This window comes from Camelus bactrianus, chromosome 17, assembly GCF_048773025.1.
Source record: "Camelus bactrianus isolate YW-2024 breed Bactrian camel chromosome 17, ASM4877302v1, whole genome shotgun sequence".
NCBI classification, from domain to species: domain Eukaryota; kingdom Metazoa; phylum Chordata; class Mammalia; order Artiodactyla; family Camelidae; genus Camelus; species Camelus bactrianus.
Window position 1 is genome coordinate 41977807 of NC_133555.1, and position 14515 is coordinate 41992321.

General features: G+C 42.6%; 1 protein-coding gene and 1 long non-coding RNA gene across 3 annotated transcripts in view; one reads left to right on the top strand and one right to left on the bottom strand.

Moving 5' to 3' along the window:
• Positions 1–14515, bottom strand: part of CTDSPL (CTD small phosphatase like) — a 115721-nt gene that overhangs the window by 85614 nt on the left and 15592 nt on the right. The gene's annotated exons all lie outside the window — the stretch shown is intronic.
• On the top strand, positions 1155–4164 carry LOC123614283 (uncharacterized). The gene is made up of 3 exons (XR_006721626.2): positions 1155–1416; positions 2485–2571; positions 3695–4164. It is a non-coding gene; the product is annotated as an uncharacterized LOC123614283 (long non-coding RNA).

Below are 14515 nucleotides of genomic sequence, written 5' to 3' on the forward strand. Positions count from 1 at the left end.
GACATGAGGAAAGAAAACAAGACAGGCAAGGGTATTCTGAAAGGACACATTCAAGTTGAGAATTAACTGCAAAGGCTGAGATTGAGTCAATATTTGTATTAGAAATCTCAACCTGAATTAACACATTTGTTGGACTTGTTAGTCCAGAAACAGTTCCCAAGAGAGCTCTGGAAGTGTGACCTTCTCCTGCACGTCTGCTCTGACTTTTATGAGTTCTCTTAATACTTTTTAAAGCTGCTAAGTGTTCATTTTTGTTCAAAGGATTACCAAACAACCTGCTAGTAACACAGAGATTCCCTTCATGCCGGCCTTCCTTAAACCAAGAAGCAAGACTGTTTTCCAAACTGTTTAACATCCCGAACTGACTGCCAAACACAGTTATTAACGAGCCTCTGATATCTAAACAACAGCTGTGTTCTGTCCTTTTAAAGGGCAGCCTCACCCAGACAGTGACTCTCCAAAGGTCAGCTGTGTCCTGCAGCAGGAAGTCCACTCCATGGTTGGTGGCACATGCCGGCACAACGGAACAGTCTCTGTTTGTCCCAATTCCCTTTCCTCCCTCTTGGCTAATCTTCAACTGGTCGTAAATGTTCGGCTCGCCCTGCACAGGAAGCAGGGGCCTCAGCCTTCATCCTGCTTGCTCACTGCTGCTCTTGCTCTCGCACTCCTTAACTGACTCTTAAACTCCTGTCACTGACTGTCCCCTTAGAGCTGCTGAGGACGGTGCTGAAGATGGTGCTGAGTACAAAGGGCCAGGAGGGAAAAATACTCGCTTCAGAAGCAAGTACATTTGTGACGTACTTAACTGCCAGGTGCTGTTCCAGTGCTTTCTTACATCCCCCCAGCTCCCCTGACTCTCATTCTACAGGTAGGGAAACTGCAGGTGCTCAGAGAATTTAACTCAACTGCCCATGGTCACATGGCTTTGAAGGGACACCATGAGTCTATCCAGGGCTTTCTGACTCAAGTCCAAGGGTCTTTCTACTCTGGCAGCCTTTAGGAGTAGAGACACCCTTCAAAATTCCAACTGGATTGAAAAAAAAAAAAAAAACCCTTGTCATATTGATGGGAGGTAGGTGGAAAGGGGATTTAAAAATTCACCTGGAGGAGTAAGTGCATGGGAATAGCTAACATCACTTTAATGATGATGGAGGATTTGCCTTTGCAGATATTAAAATATGTGGTATAAGGCTAATGCATAAAACAGTGTGATATCCACAGCGCCTGGCTGACAGTAAGTACTCAATAAATGTTAGTTGTCGTGATTATAATATTCTAAGCATGTTTTATACATATTGTCTCACTTAGCCTTTTTTTTTTGTGGGCTAGGCACAGTGCAAGGACAATTTTATTCCCATTCTACAGATCAGGAAACTGAGGCACAAAGAGTTTAAATAACTTGCTAAAGGTCACAAAGTAAGTAAATGGAGTATCTGGAATCTGAACTAAGGCTGTCTGACTTCAGAGTTAAGGGTGCTACTGAAAGACTAATATTAATATCAAAAGTCTGGGAGAATTTAAATGTTCATCAGTAGGGGACTTAAATAAATCAAGGTGCATTGGTATAAAGAATATTCCTGAGAAAGAGGCAGATCTATATGATATAAAAAGATGCCTATAATTTATGTCAACAGAACAAAAAGCGGCATTGCATAAGACCTCATTTTTGAAAGATAACCATATACGTGTAGTCACAGTTGTTTGTGAAGATACATGTATGTGTACATACATATATATGTTGTACGTATATACCATCTTTTCTCTAACATAATTCCGTATTGTTTCAATCTGTTACAAGCATGCATTACTTCTACAATAAACAAGATTTTAAAAAAATAGCTCACTACCTAGAAAGTAAAGGAAAGACATTCTGTTCAGAGGAGAATGCTTCCATAAACAGGTTAAACCCCAAACAATTTTAAGTGCAAGTGGTCCTCCCCAACCAGGAGTTTGGGTGAACAGTTCCCCTGTAAAATGGTACTCCAAGCCTGGGGCAGAAGAGGACGGAGTGGGCTTCAATGCAGACCAGTCTACACAAACAGCTGTGTCCCAGCTTGTGGCTGGCCTGGTGCCCTGCACACCAGTGTGTAGGAGTAGAAAGGCTCTTCCCTGTTTGATCACTTCTTTCAGTGCTAGCCAACAGGAATAGGGTATAGAGAAGTGAGTGGCTGCTTGAATATCACTGTGGTCTGAGTGGTCCAAGTCTAGCCAGACTCAGCCCAGACATGGATCAGTCTGGACAGGGGTAAGACCCCAGACTTATGATAAGGCCCCTCTGGGCAGCAGTGATGAAGGATGGAGAGAAGGTCACCCCCTGGATGAGGGGTGGGGATGAGGGGAAATCTGGTCCATTCTGTGTTCTCTACATAGATCACTGGGTCAGGCCAGCTATAACCCTTTGTACCACACCCCAACTCCCACCTGGAGCAAGGGTGGGAATGGGATAGCCTGGTGTGCCGACTGGTTAATAACTCTGTTCCCCAGGGCTGGCCTAGGGACACTGTGGAGTCACTGTGGCAAAGAAGCTGACCTGTCATCTGATGCTATATTCAGCTGGTTGGTGCATTTCAGGTAGAATTTCTCTGAAGCTATCTTAATAGCAAAGTGGCAAATCGTTTTCTAAATTTGTCTGTGAAGGGGATTTTCTCCTTCCTTCCTTCCTTCCTCTTTCCTCCCTTCCTGTTATGAAGCATACACCCCTGCTCAGCCTTATAATCTCATTGGAAACTTGGGATGACTCTGGCAGGAGACGGCCCAGTCACCTGCCCATGGACAGGGAGGCCATCCTGTGACAAGAAACCTGGGGACAGAGAGCCTGGATCTGACCGAGGCTTTGACCTTGTACTCCCATCCACCATGCCGCTGATGCCTGTGGTGACAAAAGCTTGGAGGATGCGGGCTTGAGTATCCTACTGATGGTCAAATGTCGACCTTTTTTTTCTTTTGAATTGATTTTCATTTTTATCAGAGCAAACAAAAGCACATAGTTTAAATCAAATTGCTCAAAAATACTGAAAGCACAGTATCTTAAGACAAGCACTTTCAATGCTTCTAGCTTTTTAAAAAACCCAGATAATATGTTAATATTGCCATTTCTTGGTTTATCTATCCGTCACCTATAAACTTCCTGTTGTAATTGCTTAGATTTCAGCTCTTTTACACCATCTATCACATTTCTCCTTCTCTTACATTATGATAAATCAAGGAGTTTACTCTGATATTTTTTCCTTTGAATATTTTCCCCTCGTTGGAGTTAACACTTCCCTCTTTGCTTCATTTGCTTAATTTTCTGTGCACTTACATTCAGATTTTCCACTCTACCTGAACTATCAGTATTTATATATATAAATACTGTTTTCCAAATGACCAAGTACAACAGATAATCTGTGAATTCCAAAGTAGCCAAGCCTATTTTAAACACATTGGGCTTCTCTGGGCTGCTTTCCTGTATTGGTTCCCTGTCTTCTGGGTTCTATTTCTCTTTCTTTTTTAATTTACTTCCTCATTTTCAAGTATTTATTCTGGTTGTTTCCTAGAAAAGGATCCACAGGAAGCAAAATCTTAAGTCCTTGCAGATTTAAAAATGTCTTTGTTCTAGCCTCATACTTTCTTCGAAGTTCATCTGAGTATAAAATTCTAGACGGAAAATAATTTTCCCTTGGAACTTTGCTGACTTTGTTCTACTGTCTTCCAGCTCTCAGTGTTGATGTGAAGAGCTCTGACAGCATTCTGATTTTCAGTCATTTGTTTGTGACTGGTTTCCCCCAAAACTATGTAACTCATTGTTTCTGAAGTCGTGAATGTTGATGACAACGTGCCTCGGTCCAGGTAATTTTTTTTCCTTCATTGTACTGGGTTCTAGATGGAAAGCTCCTGACCTCCAGTTCTGAAATTTCTCTTGTATTATTTCTTTGACAATTTCCCTCTCTCTATTTTCTTTCTGCTTGAACTCCTACTCAGAGATTCTAACTCCTAGATGTACCATTTAAAATTTTTATTTACTATTTTGCCCCTATTTTCTAGCTCCTCATCTTTTCATTTTGCCTTTTAGAAACTCCCTGATTTTTGTTTCCCAGCCCTTCTATTATATTTTAAAAGTGTTTAAGTTAGTTATACCTTTTGTTTTCCAAGATCTCCTTCTTATTCTCAAATATGCTAATTTACATTTTTAAAACCTCATGAAGAAAAATGTCAGTTTGATATTTAAAATAATGCCCTACACGCATGTGCTCAGTGAGACTTCACAGTCATTGTCTTTCCTCTACAGCACAGTATGGTCCACATCCTGCTGAAGTGGGTATCAAGTGAATAAATGAAAGTTACAGCTGGCTAAGGCCTCCTGGCTACTGTCTGCCACCTGGCCATCGAGCTAGCATTCTGATCTCCCACTATGCTTGGACAGGCAGCAACAAAAAAGGATAAATTTTGCTTCCATTTGTAAATATTAAAACATTATTTATTTTAAAAGCCCTCAGGTAAGATTATGGATTTCCATCCAACGAGGCTCTCCTGGGCCTCCTCCATCCCCAGGGACTCATTCCAAGCAGCTCCAAGTACTGGGGCAGCTTTCAGTCTGGCCTGGCTGACAGCAGCCCCAGGCATTCTCCCTACTGATGAATCTAAAGACTCTGGTTTAAGCATCAGCTCCAGAAAGTTTGGCCAACCAATGAACTATTCTGTGTCCTTGTGGGAGGTGAGGATGACCCTTGGTCTAAAGATGGTTCCAGAAACAAACTGGCTTTCTGGTTTCTAGAAGTTTTAGCCTTATGTTGTGACAAACACCAAGCAGTTTATTTAAATGCCAGTCTTCTTTTAAAGGAAAATCGCACAACTCAAGCAGGACAGTCTAAAAAGCATTTTGGTGGCAAGCACGTGAAGTCATTTGCTAAATGCTCACACACTAGCATCTCTCATCCCCAGACAGAAATAAGCCACTGGAATCTGCTTTCTAACACCCTTCTAGAGCTCTCCTGTACTTCGAATCTGAAGTACGGCACCACTGAGTCCGAAGCACCAAGCAAGATTAACTTGGCAACGCGATACTGGAAGGTGATACTCTGGCAACGCTGTAAGCTGAGTTCTTCACATAAAAGTTTGATAAAACATGATTTCAGAGATTGATTGGGTTTTGCATCACTTTGAGACTGAAGCAATCATACTTTTAGCTTGGAAATACTACCAAGGAGTGAGAAAACACACCTACGATGCGGCTAATATAAGGCACACTTAAATAGCTCCTGTTGGTGTTAGCCTGATAGTGAATGTCGGGAGATGTTTTCCCGTCAAGACAGTATCTGCCAAAGTGGCACAGGGCACGCGTGCACCTCCCAGACCCCAGCTCTGTGAAGCCTGCAGCTGCTGCCTGCCCTTCATCCATCACACCTGTCACTCCAGCACTAACACATCTTTTCAAAGTACCCTCTCCCCCATCTTTGGCTCTGCTCATCTGCGTGGTTGCAGCCTGTTATGTAACTGCCACCTTACCAAAGCACCAAAATGCTGAGCTGCTGTATAGGTGTTAAATTATGCAAGGCTTGACCTTATTGCTAGGAAATATCTAGCCTATTTCAATTGTCTTTGGAGGTCCAGGCAGCATTCGGAAGAGCAATTACCACAAAATTAGTCATTCCTCTCATCTATGCTCATGCAACAAGGAGAAATTGATAACTCTTGGACTGATAACCGTGGAGAGCAGTGAGTCATCTCTATAGAGTCTAATTATTTCATCACAGTTTTCATGAAATAATTATAATAACTGCAGTCCCTTACTGAACACTTACTATGTGCCAAACACTGTTTCAAGGGCTTTTCAGGCATTAATTTGTTATCTTCATAACCATCCTGTGAGGTAGGAATTATTTTTATTTTTATAATATCATTATAATTAACTTTATAATTTTTGCTCTGGCTTTAGAGATGAGGAAATGGGCATGAACGGGTGTCAAAGATCAGCCAGCTAGAAATGGAGGAACCAAGGTACACAGATGGCTCTCCCTCCCATCACCCTGGCCCGGGCTGCACGTGCTGGGACACGGAGAGCCCAGGCACGTGTCTCGGTTTGGTTTACGTGGACGTCTTGTGACACGTACTGTTGTCAGGCCACAGGGGGCGAGGCACACTTGAGAAGGTGCTCAGAAAACACCTTGGTAAGTGGGATGTTGCCAACAAGAATTCCACCACACTCAACTTTCTGCCAAGGTATGCCGGAAAGGACTTCGCAAAATAACTTGGCCCCCAGGGCCAAATGGCCAAGCACGTCAGGAAGACAGCAGCTTGGGCCCAGGCCAGTGCAGGCCTGAGAAGGTCACAGGCTACAGCACTGCACTCTTGCTGTTACGTCCTGGATGGGCATCTGGATGGGCTCCTGAGATGGGAAGCTTCAGGAAAGCTTAATAGCGTCCACAGGGACAGCATCAGGGAGCTAAAAAAAAAAAAGGAGGGAAAAAAAGGGAAGAAGAAGAAGAAAACACAGAACCAAAGACATGAGCTTTGTTTCTCAAAGGGAGATCTGAGGGCCCCCTACATCAGGGCCATCCAGAGAGTTGTTTTTGTTTTCTTTTGAATGCAGCAGGTCCTATCCTGGACCTGTTAAATCAGGGCTTCCCCTTACTGGGCTCAGAAGTCTTGATTTTTAGAAATTTGATGTATTCTAAGCACTGATACCATTGCTTTTGGTCTCTGGGGCTTCATGTCCAGACATCAGAGAAAAGCTGTATTTTAAAAGCAGCATTCAATTCAACAGGTAGCATTCAGGTCTGACAATGAGGATTCTAGTCAGCTCTATTAACAGCTTGCTGGCTGACCACGGGGGTGTCTCCTGGCTTCTGTGAATCTCAGTGAGATCAGGGGACTAGGCTCCTCCCATCTCTAAACCCTGTGCTTCCTACTAATTGTACCTAAGTATTTACTGAAACAGAACTGATGAGGTCCTAAAAGGAGTGGTCAGATGAGTACCTGGAAGAGCAAGTCAGTATGGGCTGGAGGAGGGCTCTGGCCTTGACAGCTGGGAGATTCGGGACTGGGGTGGCCACCTGATGGGGCAGGCATCACAGAGACTCGGATGTGAGGAGCTGGGGAAATGAACTGGGAGGGAAATAAAGTACGTCTATGTTAAGGGAAAGGTTAGGAAGCAAGCATGGGAGGTGAGATGGCTCCAGGTTACAGAAGCCCTGGAGCGCCAGGGAGAGGATGTCGGAGATGGTGGAAACTAGACAGGGAAGCAAGAGTGGGAAGTGGTGCTTTGGGAAGAAGGCTGTGGTGGCCTCTGCAGGATGGGAAGGTTGTTAGAGGATATGGGGCAGACCCGGGGGCTGGGCTAGGAAGAGACATTTGTGACCCGAGGACAGGCTTCTTCTAGAGCTGATGTGACCTTGACCTGGATCTGCGGCAGAGGGAACAGGAGGGGAGAATGTGTCAACGGGAAAAGCTCCAGGACTCTGGGATGACGAGGGGTTCTTATGACTCTTTTTGTTTACTTGTTTTTGCTTTCTGCTTATCTGTAGTTTCTGTTCTCTCTGGAGTGAGCAGATATTGCTTTGTGACAAGAAAAAGAAACATACAGTTCAGCACTTCCTTTGGGAAACCAGAAAACAAATTTTCACCCCTTTGCAGCTCAGGCCGTCCTCCAGCTAGTCTACTCCTCTTTAGAAGCCCTTGCTTGTATTTTTTGCCCAATTATCTGCACCCCACACCCTTGTCCCTTTGCTCAGAGGCTTCTGTAGAGTATTCCTTCTCCTCTTCTGGAGCATTCCTTCTGCCAACCTTCTGTACTGAAAAGCCTCACCACCTCAAGGGGAGGCTTCTCCTGGAGCCCAGGGTCCCAGTCTTAGAAGACTAGGTCAACAAACTCCCTGCTGTCCCACAGGGGCTCCAGACCAGGACTCTACCAGCTCGCTTCAGCTTCTCTGAGGAGTCTTTACGTCCTTGAAGCCAATCTCAGTACCGGCCTCAAAATCTTCTCCAAAAGAATTCCTGTCATCCTCCTGCGAAATGCTCCCCTCTGTGAGGAAGACCACTGGATCTCCCAGCACCACCCTCTGATTCTCCCAGCTTGGATGACCATTCCCCTACTCCCATGGCCACCAAGCAGAACTTCCTATATAACACGTCAGACTCTGAAAACCCATCCTGACCATGAGTACCTGGCTTCTTGGATGTCCATATTCCAAATAAATATCCAGTCTGTGGCACTCTTCTTAATTCAGTTTCCTCCCAAGCATCCTGGATTCTAAGGTCGATGACTTAAACTGACCTCAACAGTATCCTGAATTCTCTCATCCTCTGAAAATTCTCTCATCCTGCCGAGCCACCCTCTAACCTGGGACCAGCTGTACCATCAGGCTCCCTTACAAAAGTTTCAGTAAGGCCTCCAGGTCAGCCCAACTGCCCACACCCCATCAAATCCCTCCTCTACTGTTGATTCTGTCAGAGACCCTCACCACTTTCCTCAAGACTCCTGCTCCACTCTCATTTTCCCCACCTCTGGCAAAGAGTCCCACCTCCCATTTCACTAAGAAATTGGGCAACCATGAGTTAGGAGCACCATTTTCCTTTCAGCTCAAAACTTTTCCTTATCTTCAATTGTCTTCTCCTCCTTTCTGGGAAGAAATGTTCTGCCCCTTTAGGGCTAACATCTATGTCTGCATCCGGGCCCTCCTGCTCTTCAATGAATTATCCCTTCTTTACTGAAGCTTCAAGCTCTCTTTCTTCCCTGGCTGTTCTCCATCCGTCAAGAAAAATGCTTTGACACTCCCCACCCCTACCACCCTCTCATCTCCTTGTTACTGCCAAGCTCTTTAGAAAGTCTTGCTATTTTTGTAGAAATGATGCACATTCATGCAAACACTTTAAACAATACAGAAGAGCAAAAAAAAAAAAATAACTGTTATCCAACAACCTACCATCCAGAGATAACCGCTGCTGGAAATTTCGTGACCATGCTTCCAAATTATATTTTATGTACACATGCACATACCGAAGTATGCGTTTAACACAGAAGAGGCCACACTGGACATGCTCTTCTGGGACTGCTTTTTGTAAGCAATAACATCTCCCTAGCACATTTTCTACACGTCTCCATCCTGTTTTGTAACTACGGAAGGTACTCTAGTGAATGCAAAGAGCCTAATTACTTCCCTGTCCTCTGTTGATTTGTCCCCCCCTTTTTTTTTTTTTTGCTGCTATAGATAACACTGTGTTGAGTATTTTTGAGTTTGTGAAATTATTCATGTATGGCAAATTCCTTCAAAGGGCTAGTTGGATAAAACAGACTCACATTTTATGTTTGATACATACTACCAGTCTTCCTTAAACCCTTAAGAACCCTGAGTATTTTCAATTTTTAAAAAATTTACCTAAGATCAAGAATGAAAAAAGAGGACAGCATTACAGATTCCACAGATGTTAAAAAGAGGGTATTTTGAACAACTTTCACCCATTATTTTGAAAACATATAAAACAGATAAATTCCTAGGAAAAAGAAACTTGCCAAACCTTTTATAAGAAGAAATAGAATATCTGAATAGTCCTGTACATATTAAGCAAATTAAATCTATATTTTAAAATCATTCCACAAAGAAATTTCTGGCCTCAAAGGGCTTCACCTTGTAATCTACTAAATATTTAAGGAGGAAATAACACCAACCTTACACAGATTCTTCCAGAGGATAATATTTTCCACTTTGTTTTTTGAGATCAGCAAAATCTTGATACCAAAACCTCACAAGGACATTTAAAGAGAAGAAAAATCACAGGCCAGTCTGTTTGGACATGATGATAAAGTTACAGGCACTGTTAGTGTTATAGTGGTTTGTTACCAGTTACTTCATAACTGAGAAAAATGCTAAATTTTAGTTAGAGGTCAAAGAAATTTTGGATGTAATTTTTTTCCCTAACCAAGTTGACGGACTCCCTGAATTCTATTCATGGACCACTTGGGTTAAAAATCCCTGCACTAAAAAAACAGTCCTGGAGGCAGCCCAGACTACAGGGGAACCAGAGCTCCAGTCCAAACGGGAATCCCACCAGTTCAAAGCCTTAGTGAGGGCCTCTGTGTCAGGATGCCACAGGCCTTCAAACACTTTCTGACTTGATTTCTTTCAAGATGAGTCTTCTTGATTTTGCATTTCACACTTTGTTCTCCAATATGATTTTCCTTTGCTTCATACAAAGGACTTGACTCAACAATTCAGTTCCTTTATTCATACCCTAATAAATTCCCACGATAACAAGGGAGAATTGGCAAATCAAGTGAACCATTCCTTTGATGACAACCAGGCTATTTGACTACACATCTGTAAACATAACATTTTAAACCAACATGGACTTTTGCGGCCAGCGCTCTACACAAAGCCAGCTTGGCTCCAGACCAAGCACTCATGACACCCTTTGGAAGGTCACCTGAGAGAAACAGAATAGGACAGGGTGTGACCTGGCAGAGCCTGGGCTAGGACTGAGGATCACTCGCGCTCCCTCTGGAAAGCTCAGTGACCAAGTGTTTTGGACACTTCCTGAACACTCTCCCGCTGGGAAAAGGACCAGCTAAATCCAGTAATTGCATTTTTACCACTTCTTGCCAATGTATCTCTATGTACAGGAGGTAATATTTTAAAAATTTATCTTAATACTTAAGTCCATTGTTAACATTTTAAATTATGAAACACTCACACATACAGAGAAGTACAGAGAATAAATATTACAAACAACTATACATTGGGCTATCCAACTACCCAGATCTTGGGTAGCTTAGCATTTTGCTGTATTTGTCCCAAGAAAATAGTTCATAAAAAAGAAGACATTAAAGATACAATGGAAGCCACCTGTGTACCCTTCTCTGGTCCCACTTCCTCTCCAGAAATAACCACTATTTTGACTACGTTATTCATCATTCCTGGTGTTTTTGTGGTTTTAAAAGATATGCATATATCCATACGCTCTAGAGAAACTATTTTTGCATGTTTTCAAACTTTTTTTGTATAGTATCACACTGCATGTGCTAGTATGGAACCTGCATGTTCCTTCAACATTACATTTAAAAATTTTAGCCATGTGAACAAATGTAGCTCTGGTTTATCGCCTTTAAGTACTGTACGTGATTTCACTGTCTGAACATGCCACAATTTATTTACCCAGGATTTTGTTTTTATAAGCTCTCTTCCAACTAGATCTCAGCCCAGCTCCTCAAATGAGCATATACCTAAGGAGAATCAAGTAGGCCTACAAGCACTGGCTTCCTTTTATTTCTAGTAGTTCCTGGAAAATGAGCACCAAGTTTAAGGGAGAACAAGGACTGTTATGTTACGGTGAAGCATCTGAGCTGAATCATCAGCAGGTGGGGGCAGGAGTCTACTTCACTAAAGTAGTTCTAAGGTGCAGTTAAGTGTTTTTTCCTGGCTCTGAAACAGCCAAATCTAATTTGTTGGCCATAGCAGAGGGTCTACAAGCCACCAAAATCTTTCGACAAACTCCTTTCCATCTAAAACAGTTTAGGTGGATTCTGTGCTTCGCCCCTTAGAACTCTGCCCAGTAATAATGGGATTCAAGCATCTTTAAGAGCCTTCTTGGCATCCTATCCATTTAAAAATATCTTGAAACGCCACTTCTATTTAGTTATACCCTTAGAAATGATGCGTAAGTGTTAAGAGTAAAGCCTACCACTTTGTCTAGAATTTTAGAGATAAAAGCTCTTGGATTCTTAATCTTTACTATAAACTGTACCTTCTCTCATTTCTACTATTCCTGGTACCCAAAGGAATATGAAGAGGGCTGAAGAGGGTTAAGAATTAATAGCTAGGCTCAAAGAAACAGAATTTGTTAAATAAATAACAGAACATGAATTGTAAGAAAATGTGGCCTGTCAACATGGGTGAGCCCTAGAATCTATCCTGTTAAATAGGCTGCCTCTGGTAGAAGCAGAAAGCAACATCTTTTAGAAAATTACGGTTGCTGTCTTTCAAGATGTAAATCTCAAAGGGCATATGATTTTCTCCAAATAGTTCCTAAATTTCTTTCTTTTTTTGTTTATTCCTCACTCTTGCCCAATTAGATCTGGCTGGAACCTCCAATTCACTGATGAATGAAAGTGATGAGAACAGACATCACTGTGTTTCCTGGTCATAAAAAGAAATTTTGCAGTCCTTCTTCCTAAAGCATAATGTTAGCTGCGAGTTTTCCCTTACTGCTCTTTTACCAATCAGGTTGAAGTAGTCACTATTTTAGTTCATTTGGGGTTTTTATGGGGAAAAGATGTTAGTTATTTTCACATGCTTTTTCCTGCATCTATTGAGATGATCATGTATTTTTTAGTTTAGTCATAGGGTGTATTACAGTGATTCATTCCTAAATTTCCTTGTAATGGAGTCAGACAGAGGTTTAACTCTCTTGGTTCTACTATTTGGTAGGTACGTATCTACATCTTGTAGGCAAGTTCCTTAACCTCTCTGAGACTCCACGGGGATTATAACACCTACATCTTAAGGCTGCTGGAGGATGAAATGAGATACACATGTACAGTACTTGGCATACGGTCATCCTCAAACAGATGGTAGCGTCCAGGGCACTCTGCACACCCTCTTCTTAAAGCACGGGGTTGAGCACCTCCGATGCCTGCTCAGGTCTCATACACCTGTGCACCCCAAGCACCTGGTACAGATGAATGGCACACAGTGGGTGCTCAACAAATGTTTACTGACTAAATGAACTAGCAATAATAATGAGAAGAGATGTTTATTAAATACTTATATACTTTGGTATCAACTTATTTACTTCAATATCTACTATACACACACACACACACATTATATTATTTAATCCTCATACTCACCCCATTGGGTATATACTACTATGAAATTAAGACTCAGATTAAGGAACTTGTCAAAGTTTACACAGAGTCAATGTAATGGAGTTGAAATTCAAACTGAAGCCTGGGCCCTTAAACAATATACTCTACTGCATTCTGCTTAGACAGGGCAGGAAGGGATCAAGAGAAGTTTGTTGACGCTTGAGACGGATCCTGGGGGATGATTAAGAATCCGCCAGGCGCAGAAAGGAAAAAGCATCTGCTAAGAGAAACCAGCACATGCACAGTGGAATGAAAACGCACAGCCTGTCTGGGCTCAGCGAGCAGTTCATTACCATATGGAAGGGGGTCCCTGGAAAGGAGGCTGCAGAGGTGGTCTAGAGTCAGTCCCTGAAGGGCAACAGGCTATGAAACACCATGTTGCTACCTACAGGCCAATGGGGAACCACCGAGAAACAGCCTTAGGTGGCAGCAGCACGATCAGAGCTGTGCTTTAGAAATTTAGATCCAGCAGCCTCGTGGAGGAAGAGCTGGGATGAGAGCCCAAACAAGAGACAGGAAGCTAGAAAAGAACCTCAGCCGCTGGCCCAGTCTTCACCTTGGAGACCCTGATCATCTCGGCAGTATCTTCTAAGCTCTGTCTTCAGGTCAGTGGCAAACAGACTGTGGTCTCTATACAAACTGGGTCAAGCTACCTGGATGAAGAGTTTGTTCTCTGGGAAGTTTCGCCTGGTTTACCTACCCAGTGGCAAAAGAACTCAAGTGACCCAGCGATTGCCAGACCCTTCCCTCTTGTTTAGGTAACAGAAGTACTTCCTTTCTTTCTGCAGACACCTGGGGACAGCCTCTGGAGCCCAGGCCCTCTCTGCAGAGCTGAAGCTTCCGCACATTTATTTCTGCTCTGGTGATATTATATTCTCCGGTTCGCTTAGACTCCATCATGATAGTCCCTATTTTTACACTATTGTATAACTATGGGAGACTGTATTTTAAACTCAAATGCTTGTTTATCTTATCTTGTACTTTTGTGTTAGCTTTCTGCAGAAGGCTACTCAAGATTAGAAGAAATTCTCAGCCCCAATTTTAAACCTGGAAAAAGATATACTGTACAAAATCTGTTTGGGTAAGTTCCTAAAAAAAGAGTGGAGGAAGTCATAGGTTTTGTCTTTCAGAACACCCTTCAGTGCAAAATGCAGAGTAAATCTGCCCCACCAGATTGTAAAATGTCTTGGTCTTCTCTCCTGCTTAAATCATGACCAACCATTTACTTCTGAGGGAGGGCTGGTACTATATCAAGCTTAACACTGCTTCACATTAAGGAGGCTGATCAAAATTTAAGGAGGGAAGAGAGTCCAGAAATAGACCCACACATAGACAAAGGCAATACAATAAAGGATGGTCTCTTCAATAGCCCATATGGAAACAACTGGACATCCACATAAAAACCAATAAACTTCAATTTCTGCTCTTTGAATGACATCATCAAACCTCACACCCGTTAGCAGAGCTACTATCAAAAAGACAGAAAATAACAAGTATTGGTAAGGATGTGGAGAAACTGGCACCTTGTGTACCTGGTAGGAACGTAAAATGGTATAGCTGTTGTGGAACAGCAGGTATGGTGGTTCCTCAAAAAACTAAATATAGAATTATCATATGATGCAACAATTCCAATCCTGGGTATACACCCCAAAATACTGAAGGGAGGGACTGAAACAG